Below are 22,386 nucleotides of genomic sequence, written 5' to 3'. Positions count from 1 at the left end.
CGACAACTGTTGGAATCATCACGATCCTTGGAAATGACAGGAAAATTTGGAACCCACAAGGAACAACTGCGACTCATGTGTTAGGAAGTATCATTTGCAATAGCAAATGTGTTTAAAAAGCGAGTTTAGGTCGGTAGGAACCGTCGCAATTGCCGCAGAAGGCTCGATCGGTGAGGGAAGGAGGGCTGTAAGGGGAGGAGGAGGCCCACATTTCTCCAACTAGTGGAGAAATGTTAACCTAGGTTCTATACTTAGAAGGCTAAAGAGAGCGATTACATTCTAATGTCACAGCCGGCGAGAAATTTTGTGGCTCACGATGGCTCTGCGTTGCATATACCACTTGTTAAATATTTCTGAAACATAAACAGTACTACGACGACCACCTTGTATCAGTCAAACGTTGCGACACCTGTTGGAATCATCACGATCCTTGGAAATGACAGGAAAATTTGGAACCCACAAGGAACAACTGCGACTCATGTGTTAGGAAGTATCATTTGCAGTAGCAAATGTGTTTAAAAAGAGAGTTTAGGTCGGTAGGAACCGTCGCAATTGCCGCAGAAGGCTCATTCGGTGAGGGAAGGAGGGCTGTAAGGGGAGGAGGAGGCCCACATTTCTCCAACTAGTGGAGAAATGTTAACCTAGGTTCTATACTTAGAAGGCTAAAGAGAGCGATTACATTCTAATGTCACAGCCGGCGAGAAATTTTGTGGCTCACGATGGCTCTTCGTTGCATATACCACTTGTTAAATATTTCTGAAACATAAATAGTACTACGACGACCACCTTGTATCAGTCAAACATTGCGACAACTGTTGGAATCATCACGATCCTTGGAAATGACAGGAAAATTTGGAACCCACAAGGAACAACTGCGACTCATGTGTCAGGAAGTATCATTTGCAGTAGCAAATGTGTTTAAAAAGCGAGTTTAGGTCGGTAGGAACCGTCGCAATTGCCGCAGAAGGCTCATTCGGTGAGGGAAGGAGGGCTGTAAGGGGAGGAGGAGGCCCACATTTCTCCAACTAGTGGAGAAATGTTAACCTAGGTTCTATACTTAGAAGGCTAAAGAGAGCGATTACATTCTAATGTCAAGAAGGCGAGAAAATTTTGTGGCTCACGGTGGCTTTCGTTGCATATACCACTTGTTAAATATTTCTGAAACATAAATAGTACTACGACGACCACCTTGTATCAGTCAAACATTGCGACAACTGTTGGAATCATCACGATCCTTGGAAATGACAGGAAAATTTGGAACCCACAAGGAACAACTGCGACTCATGTGTTAGGAAGTATCATTTGCAGTAGCAAATGTGTTTAAAAAGCGAGTTTAGGTCGGTAGGAACCGTCGCAATTGCCGCAGAAGGCTCATTCGGTGAGGGAAGGAGGGCTGTAAGGGGAGGAGGAGGCCCACATTTCTCCAACTAGTGGAGAAATGTTAACCTAGGTTCTATACTTAGAAGGCTAAAGAGAGCGATTACATTCTAATGTCACAGCCGGCGAGAAATTTTGTGGCTCACGGTGGCTCTGCGATGCATATACCACTTGTTAAATATTTCTGAAACATAAATAGTACTACGACGACCACCTTGTATCAGTCAAACACTGCGACAACTGTTGGAATCATCACGATCCTTGGAAATGACAGGAAAATTTGGAACCCACAAGGAACAACTGCGACTCATGTGTTAGGAAGTATCATTTGCAGTAGCAAATGTGTTTAAAAAGCGAGTTTAGGTCGGTAGGAACCGTCGCAATTGCCGCAGAAGGCTCATTCGGTGAGGGAAGGAGGGCTGTAAGGGGAGGAGGAGGCCCTCATTTCTTCAATTAGTGGAGAAACGTTAACCTAGGTTCTATACTTAGAAGGCTAAAGAGAGCGATTACAATCTAATGTCACAGCCGGCGAGAAATTTTGTGGCTCACGATGGCTCTGCGTTGTATATACCACTTGTTAAATATTTCTGAAACATAAATAGTACTACGACGACCACCTTGTATCAGTCAAACATTGCGACAACTGTTGGAATCATCACGATCCTTGGAAATGACAGGAAAATTTGGAACCCACAAGGAACAACTGCGCCTCATGTGTTAGGAAGTATCATTTGCAGTAGCAAATGTGTTTAAAAAGCGAGTTTAGGTCGGTAGGAACCGTCGCAATTGCCGCAGAAGGCTCATTCGGTGAGGGAAGGAGGGCTGTAAGGGGAGGAGGAGGGCCACATTTCTCCAACTAGTGGAGAAATGTTAACCTAGGTTCTATACTTAGAAGGCTAAAGAGAGCGATTACATTCTAATGTCACAGACGGCGAGAAATTTTGTGGCTCACGATGGCTCTTCGTTGCATATACCACTTGTTAAATATTTCTGAAACATAAATAGTACTACGACGACCACCTTGTATCAGTCAAACATTGCGACAACTGTTGGAATCATCACGATCCTTGGAAATGACAGGAAAATTTGGAACCCACAAGGAACAACTGCGACTCATGTGTTAGGAAGTATCATTTGCAATAGCAAATGTGTTTAAAAAGCGAGTTTAGGTCGGTAGGAACCGTCGCAATTGCCGCAGAAGGCTCGATCGGTGAGGGAAGGAGGGCTGTAAGGGGAGGAGGAGGCCCACATTTCTCCAACTAGTGGAGAAATGTTAACCTAGGTTCTATACTTAGAAGGCTAAAGAGAGCGATTACATTCTAATGTCACAGCCGGCGAGAAATTTTGTGGCTCACGATGGCTCTGCGTTGCATATACCACTTGTTAAATATTTCTGAAACATAAACAGTACTACGACGACCACCTTGTATCAGTCAAACGTTGCGACACCTGTTGGAATCATCACGATCCTTGGAAATGACAGGAAAATTTGGAACCCACAAGGAACAACTGCGACTCATGTGTTAGGAAGTATCATTTGCAGTAGCAAATGTGTTTAAAAAGAGAGTTTAGGTCGGTAGGAACCGTCGCAATTGCCGCAGAAGGCTCATTCGGTGAGGGAAGGAGGGCTGTAAGGGGAGGAGGAGGCCCACATTTCTCCAACTAGTGGAGAAATGTTAACCTAGGTTCTATACTTAGAAGGCTAAAGAGAGCGATTACATTCTAATGTCACAGCCGGCGAGAAATTTTGTGGCTCACGGTGGCTCTGCGTTGCATATACCACTTGTTAAATATTTCTGAAACATAAATAGTACTACGACGACCACCTTGTATCAGTCAAACATTGCGACAACTGTTGGAATCATCACGATCCTTGGAAATGACAGGAAAATTTGGAACCCACAAGGAACAACTGCGACTCATGTGTTAGGAAGTATCATTTGCAGTAGCAAATGTGTTTAAAAAGCGAATTTAGGTCCGTAGGAACCGTCGCAATTGCCGCAGAAGGCTCATTCGGTGAGGGAAGGAGGGCTGTAAGGGGAGGAGGAGGCCCACATTTCTCCAACTAGTGGAGAAATGTTAACCTAGGTTCTATACTTAGAAGGCTAAAGAGAGCGATTACATTCTAATGTCACAGCCGGCGAGAAATTTTGTGGCTCACGATGGCTCTGCGTTGCATATACCCTTTGTTAAATATTTCTGAAACATAAATAGTACTAGGACGACCACCTTGTATGAGTTAAACATTGCGACAACTGTTGGAATCATCACGATCCTTGGAAATGACAGGAAAATTTGGAACCCACAAGGAACAACTGCGACTCATGTGTTAGGAAGTATCATTTGCAGTAGCAAATGTGTTTAAAAAGCGAGTTTAGGTCGATAGGAACCGTCGCAATTGCCGCAGAAGGCTCATTCGGTGAGGGAAGGAGGGCTGTAAGGGGAGGAGGAGGCCCTCATTTCTCCAATTAGTGGAGAAACGTTAACCTAGGTTCAATACTTAGAAGGCTAAAGAGAGCGATTACATTCTAATGTCACAGCCGGCGAGAGTTTTTGTGGCTCACGATGGCTCTGCGTTGCATATACCACTTGTTAAATATTTCTGAAACATAAATAGTACTACGACGACCACCTTGTATCAGTCAAACATTGCGACAACTGTTGGAATCATCACGATCCTTGGAAATGGCAGGAAAATTTGGAACCCACAAGGAACAACTGCGACTCATGTGTTAGGAAGTATCATTTGCAGTAGCAAATGTGTTTAAAAAGCGAGTTTAGGTCGGTAGGAACCGTCGCAATTGCCGCAGAAGGCTCATTCGGTGAGGGAAGGAGGGCTGTAAGGGGAGGAGGAGGCCCACATTTCTCCAACTAGTGGAGAAATGTTAACCTAGGTTCTATACTTAGATGGCTAAAGAGAGCGATTACATTCTAATGTCACAGCCGGCGACAAATTTTGTGGCTCACGGTGGCTCTGCGTTGCATATACCACTTGTTAAATATTTCTGAAACATAAATAGTACTACGACGTCCACCTTGTATCAGTCAAACATTGCGACAACTGTTGGAATCAGAACGATCCTTGGAAATGACAGGAAAATTTGGAACCCACAAGGAACAACTGCGACTCATGTGTTAGAAAGTATCATTTGCAGTAGCAAATGTGTTTAAAAAGCGAGTTTAGGTCGGTAGGAACCGTCGCAATTGCCGCAGAAGGCTCATTCGGTGAGGGAAGGAGGGCTGTAAGGGGAGGAGGAGGCCCACATTTCTCCAACTAGTGGAGAAATGTTAACCTAGGTTCTATACTTAGAAGGCTAAAGAGAGCGATTACATTCTAATGTCACAGCCGGCGAGAAATTTTGTGGCTCACGATGGCTCTGCGTTGCATATACCACTTGTTAAATATTTCTGAAACATAAATAGTACTACGACGACCACCTTGTATCAGTCAAACATTGCGACAACTGTTGGAATCATCACGATCCTTGGAAATGACAGGAAAATTTGGAACCCACAAGGAACAACTGCGACTCATGTGTTAGGAAGTATCATTTGCAGTAGCAAATGTGTTTAAAAAGCGAGTTTAGGTCGGTAGGAACCGTCGCAATTGCCGCAGAAGGCTCATTCGGTGAGGGAAGGAGGGCTGTAAGGGGAGGAGGAGGCCCACATTTCTCCAACTAGTGCAGAAATGTTAACCTAGGTTCTATACTTAGAAGGCTAAAGAGAGCGATTACATTCTAATGTCACAGCCGGCGAGAAATTTTGTGGCTCACGATGGCTCTGCGTTGCATATACCACTTGTTAAATATTTCTGAAACATAAATAGTACTACGACGACCACCTTGTATCAGTCAAACATTGCGACAACTGTTGGAATCATCACGATCCTTGGAAATGACAGGAAAATTTGGAACCCACAAGGAACAACTGCGACTCATGTGTTAGGAAGTATCATTTGCAGTAGCAAATGTGTTTAAAAAGCGAGTTTAGGTCGGTAGGAACCGTCGCAATTGCCGCAGAAGGCTCATTCGGTGAGGGAAGGAGGGCTGTAAGGGGAGGAGGAGGCCCACATTTCTCCAACTAGTGGAGAAATGTTAACCTAGGTTCTATACTTAGAAGGCTAAAGAGAGCGATTACGTTCTAATGTCACAGCCGGCGAGAAATTTTGTGGCTCACGATGGCTCTGCGTTGCATATACCACTTGTTAAATATTTCTGAAACATAAATAGTACTAGGACGACCACCTTGTATCAGTTAAACATTGCGACAACTGTTGGAATCATCACGATCCTTGGAAATGACAGGAAAATTTGGAACCCACAAGGAACAACTGCGACTCATGTGTTAGGAAGTATCATTTGCAGTAGCAAATGTGTTTAAGAAGCGAGTTTAGGTCGGTAGGAACCGTCGCAATTGCCGCAGAAGGCTCATTCGGTGACGGAAGGAGGGCTGTAAGGGGAGGAGGAGGCCCACATTTCTCCAACTAGTGGAGAAATGTTAACCTAGGTTCTATACTTAGAAGGCTAAAGAGAGCGATTACATTCCAATGTCACAGCCGGCGAGAAATTTTGTGGCTCACGATGGCTCTGCGTTGCATATACCACTTGTTAAATATTTCTGAAACATAAATAGTACTACGACGACCACCTTGTATCAGTCAAACATTGCGACAAGTGTTGGAATCATCACGATCCTTGGAAATGACAGGAAAATTTGGAACCCACAAGGAACAACTGCGACTCATGTGTTAGGAAGTATCATTTGCAGTAGCAAATGTGTTTAAGAAGCGAGTTTAGGTCGGTAGGAACCGTCGCAATTGCCGAGGAAGGCTAATTCGGTGAGGGAAGGAGGGCTGTAAGGGGAGGAGGAGGCCCACATTTCTCCAACTAGTGGAGAAATGTTAACCTAGGTTCTATACTTAGAAGGCTAAAGAGAGCGATTACATTCTAATGTCACAGCCGGCGAGAAATTTTGTGGCTCACGATGGCTCTGCGTTGCATATACCACTTGTTAAATATTTCTGAAACATAAATAGTACTACGACGACCACCTTGTATCAGTCAAACATTGCGACAACTGTTGGAATCATCACGATCCTTGGAAATGACAGGAAAATTTGGAACCCACAAGGAACAACTGCGACTCATGTGTTAGGAAGTATCATTTGCAGTAGCAAATGTGTTTAAAAAGCGAGTTTAGGTCGGTAGGAACCGTCGCAATTGCCGCAGAAGGCTCATTCGGTGAGGGAAGGAGGGCTGTAAGGGGAGGAGGAGGCCCACATTTCTCCAACTAGTGGAGAAATGTTAACCTAGGTTCTATACTTAGAAGGCTAAAGAGAGCGATTACATTCTAATGTCACAGCCGGCGAGAAATTTTGTGGCTCACGGTGGCTCTGCGTTGCTTATACCACTTGTTAAATATTTCTGAAACATAAATAGTACTACGACGACCACCTTGTATCAGTCAAACACTGCGACAACTGTTGGAATCATCACGATCCTTGCAAATGACAGGAAAATTTGGAACCCACAAGGAACAACTGCGACTCATGTGTTAGGAAGTATCATTTGCAGTAGCAAATGTGTTTAAAAAGCGAGTTTAGGTCGGTAGGAACCGTCGCAATTGCCGCAGAAGACTCATTCGGTGAGGGAAGGAGGGCTGTAAGGGGAGGAGGAGGCCCTCATTTCTCCAATTAGTGGAGAAACGTTAACCTAGGTTCTATACTTAGAAGGCTAAAGAGAGCGATTACATTCTAATGTCACAGCCGGCGAGAAATTTTGTGGCTCACGATGGCTCTGCGTTGCATATACCACTTGTTAAATATTTCTGAAACATAAATAGTACTACGACGACCACCTTGTATCAGTCAAACATTGCGACAACTGTTGGAATCATCACGATCCTTGGAAATGACAGGAAAATTTGGAACCCACAAGGAACAACTGCGACTCATGTGTTAGGAAGTATCATTTGCAGTAGCAAATGTGTTTAAAAAGCGAGTTTAGGTCGGTAGGAACCGTCGCAATTGCCGCAGAAGGCTCATTCGGTGAGGGAAGGAGGGCTGTAAGGGGAGGAGGAGGCCCACATTTCTCCAACTAGTGGAGAAATGTTAACCTAGGTTCTATACTTAGATGGCTAAAGAGAGCGATTACATTCTAATGTCACAGCCGGCGACAAATTTTGTGGCTCACGGTGGCTCTGCGTTGCATATACCACTTGTTAAATATTTCTGAAACATAAATAGTACTACGACGTCCACCTTGTATCAGTCAAACATTGCGACAACTGTTGGAATCATCACGATCCTTGGAAATGACAGGAAAATTTGGAACCCACAAGGAACAACTGCGACTCATGTGTTAGGAAGTATCATTTGCAGTAGCAAATGTGTTTAAAAAGCGAGTTTAGGTCGGTAGGAACCGTCGCAATTGCCGCAGAAGGCTCATTCGGTGAGGGAAGGAGGGCTGTAAGGGGAGGAGGAGGCCCACATTTCTCCAACTAGTGGAGAAATGTTAACCTAGGTTCTATACTTAGAAGGCTAAAGAGAGCGATTACATTCTAATGTCACAGCCGGCGAGAAATTTTGTGGCTCACGATGGCTCTGCGTTGCATATACCACTTGTTAAATATTTCTGAAACATAAATAGTACTACGACGACCACCTTGTATCAGTCAAACATTGCGACAACTGTTGGAATCATCACGATCCTTGGAAATGACAGGAAAATTTGGAACCCACAAGGAACAACTGCGACTCATGTGTTATGAACTATCATTTGCAGTAGCAAATGTGTTTAAGAAGCGAGTTTAGGTCGGTAGGAACCGTCGCAATTGCCGCAGAAGGCTCATTCGGTGAGGGAAGGAGGGCTGTAAGGGGAGGAGGAGGCCCACATTTCTCCAACTAGTGGAGAAATGTTAACCTAGGTTCTATACTTAGAAGGCTAAAGAGAGCGATTACATTCTAATGTCACAGCCGGCGAGAAGTTTTGTGGCTCACGATGGCTCTGCGTTGCATATACCACTTGTTAAATATTTCTGAAACATAAATAGTACTACGACGACCACCTTGTATCAGTCAAACATTGCGACAACTGTTGGAATCATCACGATCCTTGGAAATGACAGGAAAATTTGGAACCCACAAGGAACAACTGCGACTCATGTGTTAGGAAGTATCATTTGCAGTAGCAAATGTGTTTAAAAAGCGAGTTTAGGTCGGTAGGAACCGTCGCAATTGCCGCAGAAGGCTCATTCGGTGAGGGAAGGAGGGCTGTATGGGGAGGAGGAGGCCCACATTTCTCCAACTAGTGGAGAAATGTTAACCTAGGTTCTATACTTAGAAGGCTAAAGAGAGCGATTACATTCTAATGTCACAGCCGGCGAGAAATTTTGTGGCTCACGGTGGCTCTGCGTTGCATATACCACTTGTTAAATATTTCTGAAACATAAATAGTACTACGACGACCACCTTGTATCAGTCAAACACTGCGACAACTGTTGGAATCATCACGATCCTTGCAAATGACAGGAAAATTTGGAACCCACAAGGAACAACTGCGACTCATGTGTTAGGAAGTATCATTTGCAGTAGCAAATGTGTTTAAAAAGCGAGTTTAGGTCGGTAGGAACCGTCGCAATTGCCGCAGAAGACTCATTCGGTGAGGGAAGGAGGGCTGTAAGGGGAGGAGGAGGCCCTCATTTCTCCAATTAGTGGAGAAACGTTAACCTAGGTTCTATACTTAGAAGGCTAAAGAGAGCGATTACATTCTAATGTCACAGCCGGCGAGAAATTTTGTGGCTCACGATGGCTCTGCGTTGCATATACCACTTGTTAAATATTTCTGAAACATAAATAGTACTACGACGACCACCTTGTATCAGTCAAACATTGCGACAACTGTTGGAATCATCACGATCCTTGGAAATGACAGGAAAATTTGGAACCCACAAGGAACAACTGCGACTCATGTGTTAGGAAGTATCATTTGCAGTAGCAAATGTGTTTAAAAAGCGAGTTTAGGTCGGTAGGAACCGTCGCAATTGCCGCAGAAGGCTCATTCGGTGAGGGAAGGAGGGCTGTAAGGGGAGGAGGAGGCCCACATATCTCCACCTAGTGGAGAAATGTTAACCTAGGTTCTATACTTAGAAGGCTAAAGAGAGCGATTACATTCTAATGTCACAGCCGGCAAGAAATTTTGTGGCTCACGATGGCTCTGCGTTGCATATACCACTTGTTAAATATTTCTGAAACATAAATAGTACTACGACGACCACCTTGTATCAGTCAAACATTGCGACAACTGTTGGAATCATCACGATCCTTGGAAATGACAGGAAAATTTGGAACCCACAAGGAACAACTGCGACTCATGTGTTAGGAAGTATCATTTGCAGTAGCAAATGTGTTTAAAAAGCGAGTTTAGGTCGGTAGGAACCGTCGCAATTGCCGCAGAAGGCTCATTCGGTGAGGGAAGGAGGGCTGTAAGGGGAGGAGGAGGCCCACATTTCTCCAACTAGTGGAGAAATGTTAACCTAGGTTCTATACTTAGAAGGCTAAAGAGAGCGATTACATTCTAATGTCACAGCCGGCGAGAAATTTTGTGGCTCACGATGGCTCTGCGTTGCATATACCACTTGTTAAATATTTCTGAAACATAAATAGTACTACGACGACCACCTTGTATCAGTCAAACATTGCGACAACTGTTGGAATCATCACGATCCTTGGAAATGACAGGAAAATTTGGAACCCACAAGGAACAACTGCGACTCATGTGTTAGGAAGTATCATTTGCAGTAGCAAATGTGTTTAAAAAGCGAGTTTAGGTCGGTAGGAACCGTCGCAATTGCCGCAGAAGGCTCATTCGGTGAGGGAAGGAGGGCTGTAAGGGGAGGAGGAGGCCCACATTTCTCCAACTAGTGGAGAAATGTTAACCTAGGTTCTATACTTAGAAGGCTAAAGAGAGCGATTACATTCTAATGTCACAGCCGGCGAGAAATTTTGTGGCTCACGATGGCTCTGCGTTGCATATACCACTTGTTAAATATTTCTGAAACATAAATAGTACTACGACGACCACCTTGTATCAGTCAAACATTGCGACAACTGTTGGAATCATCACGATCCTTGGAAATGACAGGAAAATTTGGAACCCACAAGGAACAACTGCGACTCATGTGTTAGGAAGTATCATTTGCAGTAGCAAATGTGTTTAAAAAGCGAGTTTAGGTCGGTAGGAACCGTCGCAATTGCCGCAGAAGGCTCATTCGGTGAGGGAAGGAGGGCTGTAAGGGGAGGAGGAGGCCCACATTTCTCCAACTAGTGGAGAAATGTTAACCTAGGTTCTATACTTAGAAGGCTAAAGAGAGCGATTACATTCTAATGTCACAGCCGGCGAGAAATTTTGTGGCTCATGATGGCTCTGCGTTGCATATACCACTTGTTAAATATTTCTGAAACATAAATAGTACTAGGACGACTACCTTGTATCAGTTAAACATTGCGACAACTGTTGGAATCATCACGATCCTTGGAAATGACAGGAAAATTTGGAACCCACAAGGAACAACTGCGACTCATGTGTTAGGAAGTATCATTTGCAGTAGCAAATGTGTTTAAGAAGCGAGTTTAGGTCGGTAGGAACCGTCGCAATTGCCGCAGAAGGCTCATTCGGTGAGGGAAGGAGGGCTGTAAGGGGAGGAGGAGGCCCACATTTCTCCAACTAGTGGAGAAATGTTAACCTAGGTTCTATACTTAGAAGGCTAAAGAGAGCGATTACATTCTAATGTCACAGCCGGCGAGAAATTTTGTGGCTCACGATGGCTCTGCGTTGCATATACCACTTGTTAAATATTTCTGAAACATAAATAGTACTAGGACGACCACCTTGTATCAGTGAAACATTGCGACAACTGTTGGAATCATCACGATCCTTGGAAATGACAGGAAAATTTGGAACCCACAAGGAACAACTGCGACTCATGTGTTAGGAAGTATCATTTGCAGTAGCAAATGTGTTTAAGAAGCGAGTTTAGGTCGGTAGGAACCGTCGCAATTGCCGAGGAAGGCTAATTCGGTGAGGGAAGGAGGGCTGTAAGGGGAGGAGGAGGCCCACATTTCTCCAACTAGTGGAGAAATGTTAACCTAGGTTCTATACTTAGAAGGCTAAAGAGAGCGATTACATTCTAATGTCACAGCCGGCGAGAAATTTTGTGGCTCACGATGGCTCTGCGTTGCATATACCACTTGTTAAATATTTCTGAAACATAAATAGTACTACGACGACCACCTTGTATCAGTCAAACATTGCGACAACTGTTGGAATCATCACGATCCTTGGAAATGACAGGAAAATTTGGAACCCACAAGGAACAACTGCGACTCATGTGTTAGGAAGTATCATTTGCAGTAGCAAATGTGTTTAAAAAGCGAGTTTAGGTCGGTAGGAACCGTCGCAATTGCCGCAGAAGGCTCATTCGGTGAGGGAAGGAGGGCTGTAAGGGGAGGAGGAGGCCCACATTTCTCCAACTAGTGGAGAAATGTTAACCTAGCTTCTATACTTAGAAGGCTAAAGAGAGCGATTACATTCTAATGTCACAGCCGGCGAGAAATTTTGTGGCTCACGGTGGCTCTGCGTTGCATATACCACTTGTTAAATATTTCTGAAACATAAATAGTACTACGACGACCACCTTGTATCAGTCAAACACTGCGACAACTGTTGGAATCATCACGATCCTTGCAAATGACAGGAAAATTTGGAACCCACAAGGAACAACTGCGACTCATGTGTTAGGAAGTATCATTTGCAGTAGCAAATGTGTTTAAAAAGCGAGTTTAGGTCGGTAGGAACCGTCGCAATTGCCGCAGAAGACTCATTCGGTGAGGGAAGGAGGCCTGTAAGGGGAGGAGGAGGCCCTCATTTCCCCAATTAGTGGAGAAACGTTAACCTAGGTTCTATACTTAGAAGGCTAAAGAGAGCGATTACATTCTAATGTCACAGCCGGCGAGAAATTTTGTGGCTCACGATGGCTCTGCGTTGCATATACCACTTGTTAAATATTTCTGAAACATAAATAGTACTACGACGACCACCTTGTATCAGTCAAACATTGCGACAACTGTTGGAATCATCACGATCCTTGGAAATGACAGGAAAATTTGGAACCCACAAGGAACAACTGCGACTCATGTGTTAGGAAGTATCATTTGCAGTAGCAAATGTGTTTAAAAAGCGAGTTTAGGTCGGTAGGAACCGTCGCAATTGCCGCAGAAGGCTCATTCGGTGAGGGAAGGAGGGCTGTAAGGGGAGGAGGAGGCCCACATTTCTCCAGCTAGTGGAGAAATGTTAACCTAGGTTCTATACTTAGAAGGCTAAAGAGAGCGATTACATTCTAATGTCACAGCCGGCAAGAAATTTTGTGGCTCACGATGGCTCTGCGTTGCATATACCACTTGTTAAATATTTCTGAAACATAAATAGTACTACGACGACCACCATGTATCAGTCAAACATTGCGACAACTGTTGGAATCATCACGATCCTTGGAAATGACAGGAAAATTTGGAACCCACAAGGAACAACTGCGACTCATGTGTTAGGAAGTATCATTTGCAGTAGCAAATGTGTTTAAAAAGCGAGTTTAGGTCGGTAGGAACCGTCGCAATTGCCGCAGAAGGCTCATTCGGTGAGGGAAGGAGGGCTGTAAGGGGAGGAGGAGGCCCACATTTCTCCAACTAGTGGAGAAATGTTAACCTAGGTTCTATACTTAGAAGGCTAAAGAGAGCGATTACATTCTAATGTCACAGCCGGCGAGAAATTTTGTGGCTCACGGTGGCTCTGCGTTGCATATACCACTTGTTAAATATTTCTGAAACATAAATAGTACTACGACGACCACCTTGTATCAGTCAAACACTGCGACAACTGTTGGAATCATCACGATCCTTGGAAATGACAGGAAAATTTGGAACCCACAAGGAACAACTGCGACTCATGTGTTAGGAAGTATCATTTGCAGTAGCAAATGTGTTTAAAAAGCGAGTTTAGGTCGGTAGGAACCGTCGCAATTGCCGCAGAAGGATCATTCGGTGAGGGAAGAAGGGCTGCAAGGGGAGGAGGAGGCCCACATTTCTCCAACTAGTGGAGAAATGTTTACATAGGTTCTATACTTAGAAGGCTAAAGAGAGCGATTACATTCTAATGTCACAGCCGGCGAGAAATTTTGTGGATCATGATGGCTCTGCGTTGCATATACCACTTGTTAAATATTTCTGAAACATAAATAGTACTACGACGGCCACCTTGTATCAGTCAAACATTGCGACAACTGTTGGAATCATCACGATCCTTGGAAATGACAGGAAAATTTGGAACCCACAAGGAACAACTGCGACTTATGTGTTAGGAAGTATCATTTGCAGTAGCAAATGTGTTTAAAAAGCGAGTTTAGGTCGGTAGGAACCGTCGCAATTGCCGCAGAAGGCTCATTCGGTGAGGGAAGGAGGGCTGTAAGGGCAGGAGGAGGCCCACATTTCTCCAACTAGTGGAGAAATGTTAACCTAGGTTCTATACTTAGAAGGCTAAAGAGAGCGATTACATTCTAATGTCACAGCCGGCGAGAAATTTTGTGGCTCACGATGGCTCTTCGTTGCATCTACCACTTGTTAAATATTTCTGAAACATAAATAGTACTACGACGACCACCTTGTATCAGTCAAACATTGCGACAACTGTTGGAATCATCACGATCCTTGGAAATGACAGGAAAATTTGGAACCCACAAGGAACAACTGCGACTCATGTGTTAGGAAGTATCATTTGCAGTAGCAAATGTGTATAAAAAGCGAGTTTAGGTCGGTAGGAACCGTCGCAATTGCCGCAGAAGGCTCATTCGGTGAGGGAAGGAGGGCTGTAAGGGGAGGAGGAGGCCCACATTTCTCCAACTAGTGGAGAAATGTTAACCTAGGTTCTATACTTAGAAGGCTAAAGAGAGCGATTACGTTCTAATGTCACAGCCGGCGAGAAATTTTGTGGCTCACGATGGCTCTGCGTTGCATATACCACTTGTTAAATATTTCTGAAACATAAATAGTACTACGACGACCACCTTGTATCAGTCAAACATTGCGACAACTGTTGGAATCATCACGATCCTTGGAAATGACAGGAAAATTTGGAACCCACAAGGAACAACTGCGACTCATGTGTTAGGAAGTATCATTTGCAGTAGCAAATGTGTTTAAAAAGCGAGTTTAGGTCGGTAGGAACCGTCGCAATTGCCGCAGAAGGCTCATTCGGTGAGGGAAGGAGGGCTGTAAGGGGAGGAGGAGGCCCTCATTTCTCCAACTAGTGCAGAAATGTTAACCTAGGTTCTATACTTAGAAGGCTAAAGAGAGCGATTACATTCTAATGTCACAGCCGGCGAGAAATTTTGTGGCTCACGATGGCTCTGCGTTGCATATACCACTTGTTAAATATTTCTGAAACATAAATAGTACTACGACGACCACCTTGTATCAGTCAAACATTGCGACAACTGTTGGAATCATCACGATCCTTGGAAATGACAGGAAAATTTGGAACCCACAAGGAACAACTGCGACTCATGTGTTAGGAAGTATCATTTGCAGTAGCAAATGTGTTTAAAAAGCGAGTTTAGGTCGGTAGGAACCGTCGCAATTGCCGCAGAAGGCTCATTCGGTGAGGGAAGTAGGGCTGTAAGGGGAGGAGGAGGCCCACATTTCTCCAACTAGTGGAGAAATGTTAACCTAGGTTCTATACTTAGAAGGCTAAAGAGAGCGATTACATTCTAATGTCACAGCCGGCGAGAAATTTTGTGGCTCACGATGGCTCTGCGTTGCATATACCACTTGTTAAATATTTCTGAAACATAAATAGTACTACGACGACCACCTTGTATCAGTCAAACATTGCGACAACTGTTGGAATCATCACGATCCTTGGAAATGACAGGAACATTTGGAACCCACAAGGAACAACTGCGACTCATGTGTTAGGAAGTATCATTTGCAGTAGCAAATGTGTTTAAAAAGCGAGTTTAGGTCGGTAGGAACCGTCGCAATTGCCGCAGAAGGCTCATTCGGTGAGGGAAGGGGGGCTGTAAGGGGAGGAGGAGGCCCACATTTCTCCAACTAGTGGAGAAATGTTAACCTAGGTTCTATACTTAGAAGGCTAAAGAGAGCGATTACATTCTAATGTCACAGCCGGCGAGAAATTTTGTGGCTCACTATGGCTCTGCGTTGCATATACCACTTGTTAAATATTTCTGAAACATAAATAGTACTACGACGACCACCTTGTATCAGTCAAACACTGCGACAACTGTTGGAATCATCACGATCCTTGGAAATGACAGGAAAATTTGGAACCCACAAGGAACAACTGCGACTCATGTGTTAGGAAGTATCATTTGCAGTAGCAAATGTGTTTAAAAAGCGAGTTTAGGTCGGTAGGAACCGTCGCAAATGCCGCAGAAGGCTCATTCGGTGAGGGAAGGAGGGCTGTAAGGGGAGGAGGAGGCCCTCATTTCTCCAATTAGTGGAGAAACGTTAACCTAGGTTCTATACATAGAAGGCTAAAGAGAGCGATTACATTCTAATGTCACAGCCGGCGAGAAATTTTGTGGCTCACGATGGCTCTGCGTTGCATATACCACTTGTTAAATATTTCTGAAACATAAATAGTACTACGACGACCACCTTGTATCAGTCAAACATTGCGACAACTGTTGGAATCATCACGATCCTTGGAAATGACAGGAAAATTTGGAACCCACAAGGAACAACTGCGACTCATGTGTTAGGAAGTATCATTTGCAGTAGCAAATGTGTTTAAAAAGCGAGTTTAGGTCGGTAGGAACCGTCGCAATTGCCGCAGAAGGCTCATTCGGTGAGGGAAGGAGGGCTGTAAGGGGAGGAGGAGGCCCACATTTCTCCAACTAGTGGAGAAATGTTAACCTAGGTTCTATACTTAGAAGGCTAAAGAGAGCGATTACATTCTAATGTCACAGCCGGCGAGAAATTTTGTGGCTCACGATGGCTCTGCGTTGCATATACCACTTGTTAAATATTTCTGAAACATAAATAGTACTACGACGACCACCTTGTATCAGTCAAACATTGCGACAACTGTTGGAATCATCGCGATCATTGGAAATGGCAGAATAATTTGGAACCCACAAGGAACAACTGCGACTCATGTGTTAGGAAGTATCATTTGCAGTAGCAAATGTGTTTAAAAAGCGAGTTTAGGTCGGTAGGAACCGTCGCAATTGCCGCAGAAGGCTCATTCGGTGAGGGAAGGAGGGCTGTAAGAGCAGGAGGAGGCCCACATTTCTCCAACTAGTGGAGAAATGTTAACCTAGGTTCTATACTTAGAAGGTTAAAGAGAGCGATTACATTCTAATGTCACAGCCGGCGAGAAATTTTGTGGCTCACGATGGCTCTGCGTTGCATATACCACTTGTTAAATATTTCTGAAACATAAATAGTACTACGACGACCAGCTTGTATCAGTCAAACTTTGCGACAACTGTTGGAATCATCACGATCCTTGGAAATGACAGGAAAATTTGGAACCCACAAGGAACAACTGCGACTCATGTGTTAGGAAGTATCATTTGCAGTAGCAAATGTGTTTAAAAAGCGAGTTTAGGTCGGTAGGAACCGTCGCAATTGCCGCAGAAGGCTCATTCGGTGAGGGAAGGAGGGCTGTAAGGGGAGGAGGAGGCCCACATTTCTCCACCTAGTGGAGAAATGTTAACCTAGGTTCTATACTTAGAAGGCTAAAGAGAGCGATTACATTCTAATGTCACAGCCGGCGAGAAATTTTGTGGCTAACGATGGCTCTGCGTTGCATATAGCACTTGTCAAATATTTCTGAAACATAAATAGTACTACGACGACCACCTTGTATCAGTCAAACATTGCGACAACTGTTGGAATCATCACGATCCTTGGAAATGACAGGAAAATTTGGAACCCACAAGGAACAACTGCGACTCATGTGTTAGGAAGTATCATTTGCAGTAGCAAATGTGTTTAAAAAGCGAGTTTAGGTCGGTAGGAACCGTCGCAATTGCCGCAGAAGGCTCATTCGGTGAGGGAAGGAGGGCTGTAAGGGGAGGAGGAGGCCCACATTTCTCCAACTAGTGGAGAAATGTTAACCTAGGTTCTATACTTAGAAGGCTAAAGAGAGCGATTACATTCTCATGTCACAGCCGGCGAGAAATTTTGTGGCTCACGGTGGCTCTGCGTTGCATATACCACTTGTTAAATATTTCTGAAACATAAATAGTACTACGACGACCACCTTGTATCAGTCAAACACTGCGACAACTGTTGGAATCATCACGATCCTTGGAAATGACAGGAAAATTTGGAACCCACAAGGAAAAACTGCGACTCATGTGTTAGGAAGTATCATTTGCAGTAGCAAATGTGTTTAAAAAGCGAGTTTAGGTCGGTAGGAACCGTCGCAATTGCCGCAGAAGGCTCATTCGCTGAGGGAAGGAGGGCTGTAAGGGGAGGAGGAGGCCCTCATTTCTCCAATTAGTGGAGAAACGTTAACCTAGGTTCTATACTTAGAAGGCTAAAGAGAGCGATTACATTCTAATGTCACAGCCGGCGAGAAATTTTGTGGCTCACGTTGGCTCTGCGTTGCATATACCACTTGTTAAATATTTCTGAAACATAAATAGTACTACGACGACCACCTTGTATCAGTCAAACATTGCGACAACTGTTGGAATCATCACGATCCTTGGAAATGACAGGAAAATTTGGAACCCACAAGGAACAACTGCGACTCATGTGTTAGGAAGTATCATTTGCAGTAGCAAATGTGTTTAAAAAGCGAGTTTAGGTCGGTAGGAACCGTCGCAATTGCCGCAGAAGGCTCATTCGGTGAGGGAAGGAGGGCTGTAAGGGGAGGAGGAGGCCCACATTTCTCCAACTAGTGGAGAAATGGTAACCTAGGTTCTATACTTAGAAGGCTAAAGAGAGCGATTACATTCTAATGTCACAGCCGGCGAGAAATTTTGTGGCTCACGATGGCTCTGCGTTGCATATACCACTTGTTAAATATTTCTGAAACATAAATAGTACTACGACGACCACCTTGTATCAGTCAAACATTGCGACAACTGTTGGAATCATCACGATCCTTGGAAATGGCAGGAAAACTTGGAACCCACAAGGAACAACTGCGACTCATGTGTTAGGAAGTATCATTTGCAGTAGCAAATGTGTTTAAAAAGCGAGTTTAGGTCGGTAGGAACCGTCGCAATTGCCGCAGAAGGCTCATTCGGTGAGGGAAGGAGGGCTGTAAGGGGAGGAGGAGGCCCACATTTCTCCAACTAGTGCAGAAATGTTAACCTAGGTTCTATACTTAGAAGGCTAAAGAGAGCGATTACATTCTAATGTCACAGCCGGCGAGAAATTTTGTGGCTCACGATGGCTCTGCGTTGCATATACCACTTGTTAAATATTTCTGAAACATAAATAGTACTACGACGACCACCTTGTATCAGTCAAACATTGCGACAACTGTTGGAATCATCACGATCCTTGGAAATGACAGGAAAATTTGGAACCCACAAGGAACAACTGCGACTCATGTGTTAGGAAGTATCATTTGCAGTAGCAAATGTGTTTAAAAAGCGAGTTTAGGTCGGTAGGAACCGTCGCAATTGCCGCAGAAGGCTCATTCGGTGAGGGAAGGAGGGCTGTAAGGGGAGGAGGAGGCCCACATTTCTCCAACTAGTGGAGAAATGTTAACCTAGGTTCTATACTTAGAAGGCTAAAGAGAGCGATTACATTCTAATGTCACAGCCGACGAGAAATTTTGTGGCTCACGATGGCTCTGCGTTGCATATACCACTTGTTAAATATTTCTGAAACATAAATAGTACTAGGACGACCACCTTGTATCAGTCAAACACTGCGACAACTGTTGGAATCATCACGATCCTTGGAAATGACAGGAAAATTTGGAACCCACAAGGAACAACTGCGACTCATGTGTTAGGAAGTATCATTTGCAGTAGCAAATGTGTTTAAAAAGCGAGTTTAGGTCGGTAGGAACCGTCGCAATTGCCGCAGAAGGCTCATTCGGTGAGGGAAGGAGGGCTGTAAGGGGAGGAGGAGGCCCTCATTTCTCCAATTAGTGGAGAAACGTTAACCTAGGTTCTATACTTAGAAGGCTAAAGAGAGCGATTACATTCTAATGTCACAGCCGGCGAGAAATTTTGTGGCTCACGATGGCTCTGCGTTGCATATACCACTTGTTAAATATTTCTGAAACATAAATAGTACTACGACGACCACCTTGTATGAGTCAAACATTGCGACAACTGTTGGAATCATCACGATCCTTGGAAATGACAGGAACATTTGGAACCCACAAGGAACAACTGCGACTCATGTGTTAGGAAGTATCATTTGCAGTAGCAAATGTGTTTAAAAAGCGAGTTTAGGTCGGTAGGAACCGTCGCAATTGCCGCAGAAGGCTCATTCGGTGAGGGAAGGAGGGCTGTAAGGGGAGGAGGAGGCCCACATTTCTCCAACTAGTGGAGAAATGTTAACCTAGGTTCTATACTTAGAAGGCTAAAGAGAGCGATTACATTCTAATGTCACAGCCGGCGAGAAATTTTGTGGCTCACGATGGCTCTGCGTTGCATATACCACTTGTTAAATATTTCTGAAACATAAATAGTACTACGACGACCACCTTGTATCAGTCAAACATTGCGACAACTGTTGGAATCATCTCGATCCTTGGAAATGACAGGAAAATTTGGAACCCACAAGGAACAACTGCGACTCATGTGTTAGGAAGTATCATTTGCAGTAGCAAATGTGTTTAAAAAGCGAGTTTAGGTCGGTAGGAACCGTCGCAATTGCCGCAGAAGGCTCATTCGGTGAGGGAAGGAGGGCTGTAAGGGGAGGAGGAGGCCCACATTTCTCCACCTAGTGGAGAAATGTTAACCTAGGTTCTATACTTAGAAGGCTAAAGAGAGCGATTACATTCTAATGTCACAGCCGGCGAGAAATTTTGTGGCTCACGATGGCTCTGCGTTGCATATAGCACTTGTCAAATATTTCTGAAACATAAATAGTACTACGACGACCACCTTGTATCAGTCAAACATTGCGACAACTGTTGGAATCATCACGATCCTTGGAAATGACAGGAAAATTTGGAACCCACAAGGAACAACTGCGACTCATGTGTTAGGAAGTATCATTTGCAGTAGCAAATGTGTTTAAAAAGCGAGTTTAGGTCGGTAGGAACCGTCGCAATTGCCGCAGAAGGCTCATTCGGTGAGGGAAGGAGGGCTGTAAGGGGAGGAGGAGGCCCACATTTCTCCAACTAGTGGAGAAATGTTAACCTAGGTTCTATACTTAGAAGGCTAAAGAGAGCGATTACATTCTAATGTCACAGCCGGCGAGAAATTTTGTGGCTCACGGTGGCTCTGCGTTGCATATACCACTTGTTAAATATTTCTGAAACATAAATAGTACTACGACGACCACCTTGTATCAGTCAAACACTGCAACAACTGTTGGAATCATCTCGATCCTTGGAAATGACAGGAAAATTTGGAACCCACAAGGAACAACTGCGACTCATGTGTTAGGAAGTATCATTTGCAGTAGCAAATGTGTTTAAAAAGCGAGTTTAGGTCGGTAGGAACCGTCGCAATTGCCGCAGAAGGCTCATTCGGTGAGGGAAGGAGGGCTGTAAGGGGAGGAGGAGGCCCACATTTCTCCAACTAGTGCAGAAATGTTAACCTAGGTTCTATACTTAGAAGGCTAAAGAGAGCGATTACATTCTAATGTCACAGCCGGCGAGAAATTTTGTGGCTCACGATGGCTCTGCGTTGCATATACCACTTGTTAAATATTTCTGAAACATAAATAGTTCTACGACGACCACCTTGTATCAGTCAAACATTGCGACAACTGTTGGAATCATCACAATCCTTGGAAATGGCATGAAAATTTGGAACCCACAAGGAACAACTGCGACTCATGTGTTAGGAAGTATCATTTGCAGTAGCAAATGTGTTTAAAAAGCGAGTTTAGGTCGGTAGGAACCGTCGCAATTGCCGCAGAAGGCTCATTCGGTGAGGGAAGGAGGGCTGTAAGGGGAGGAGGAGGCCCACATTTCTCCAACTAGTGGAGAAATGTTAACCTAGGTTCTATACTTAGAAGGCTAAAGAGAGCGATTACATTCTAATGTCACAGCCGGCGAGAAATTTTGTGGCTCACGGTGGCTCTGCGTTGCATATACCACATGTTAAATATTTCTGAAACATAAATAGTACTACGACGACCACCTTGTATCAGTCAAACACTGCGACAACTGTTGGAATCATCACGATCCTTGGAAATGACAGGAAAATTTGGAACCCACAAGGAACAACTGCGACTCATGTGTTAGGAAGTATCATTTGCAGTAGCAAATGTGTTTAAAAAGCGAGTTTAGGTCGGTAGGAACCGTCGCAATTGCCGCAGAAGGCTCATTCGGTGAGGGAAGGAGGGCTGTAAGGGGAGGAGGAGGCCCTCATTTCTCCAACTAGTGGAGAAATGTTAACCTAGGTTCTATACTTAGAAGGCTAAAGAGAGCGATTACATTCTAATGTCACAGCCGGCGAGAAATTTTGTGGCTCACGATGGCTCTTCGTTGCATCTACCACTTGTTAAATATTTCTGAAACATAAATAGTACTACGACGACCACCTTGTATCAGTCAAACATTGCGACAACTGTTGGAATCATCACGATCCTTGGAAATGACAGGAAAATTTGGAACCCACAAGGAACAACTGCGACTCATGTGTTAGGAAGTATCATTTGCAGTAGCAAATGTGTTTAAAAAGCGAGTTTAGGTCGGTAGGAACCGTCGCAATTGCCGCAGAAGGCTCATTCGGTGAGGGAAGGAGGGCTGTAAGGGGAGGAGGAGGCCCACATTTCTCCAACTA

The sequence above is a fragment of the Schistocerca cancellata genome, chromosome 2 (assembly GCF_023864275.1).
Source record: "Schistocerca cancellata isolate TAMUIC-IGC-003103 chromosome 2, iqSchCanc2.1, whole genome shotgun sequence".
NCBI lineage: Eukaryota > Metazoa > Arthropoda > Insecta > Orthoptera > Acrididae > Schistocerca > Schistocerca cancellata.
The sequence above is the reverse complement of the archived record's forward strand: the minus strand, read 5'-3'. Positions refer to the sequence as shown.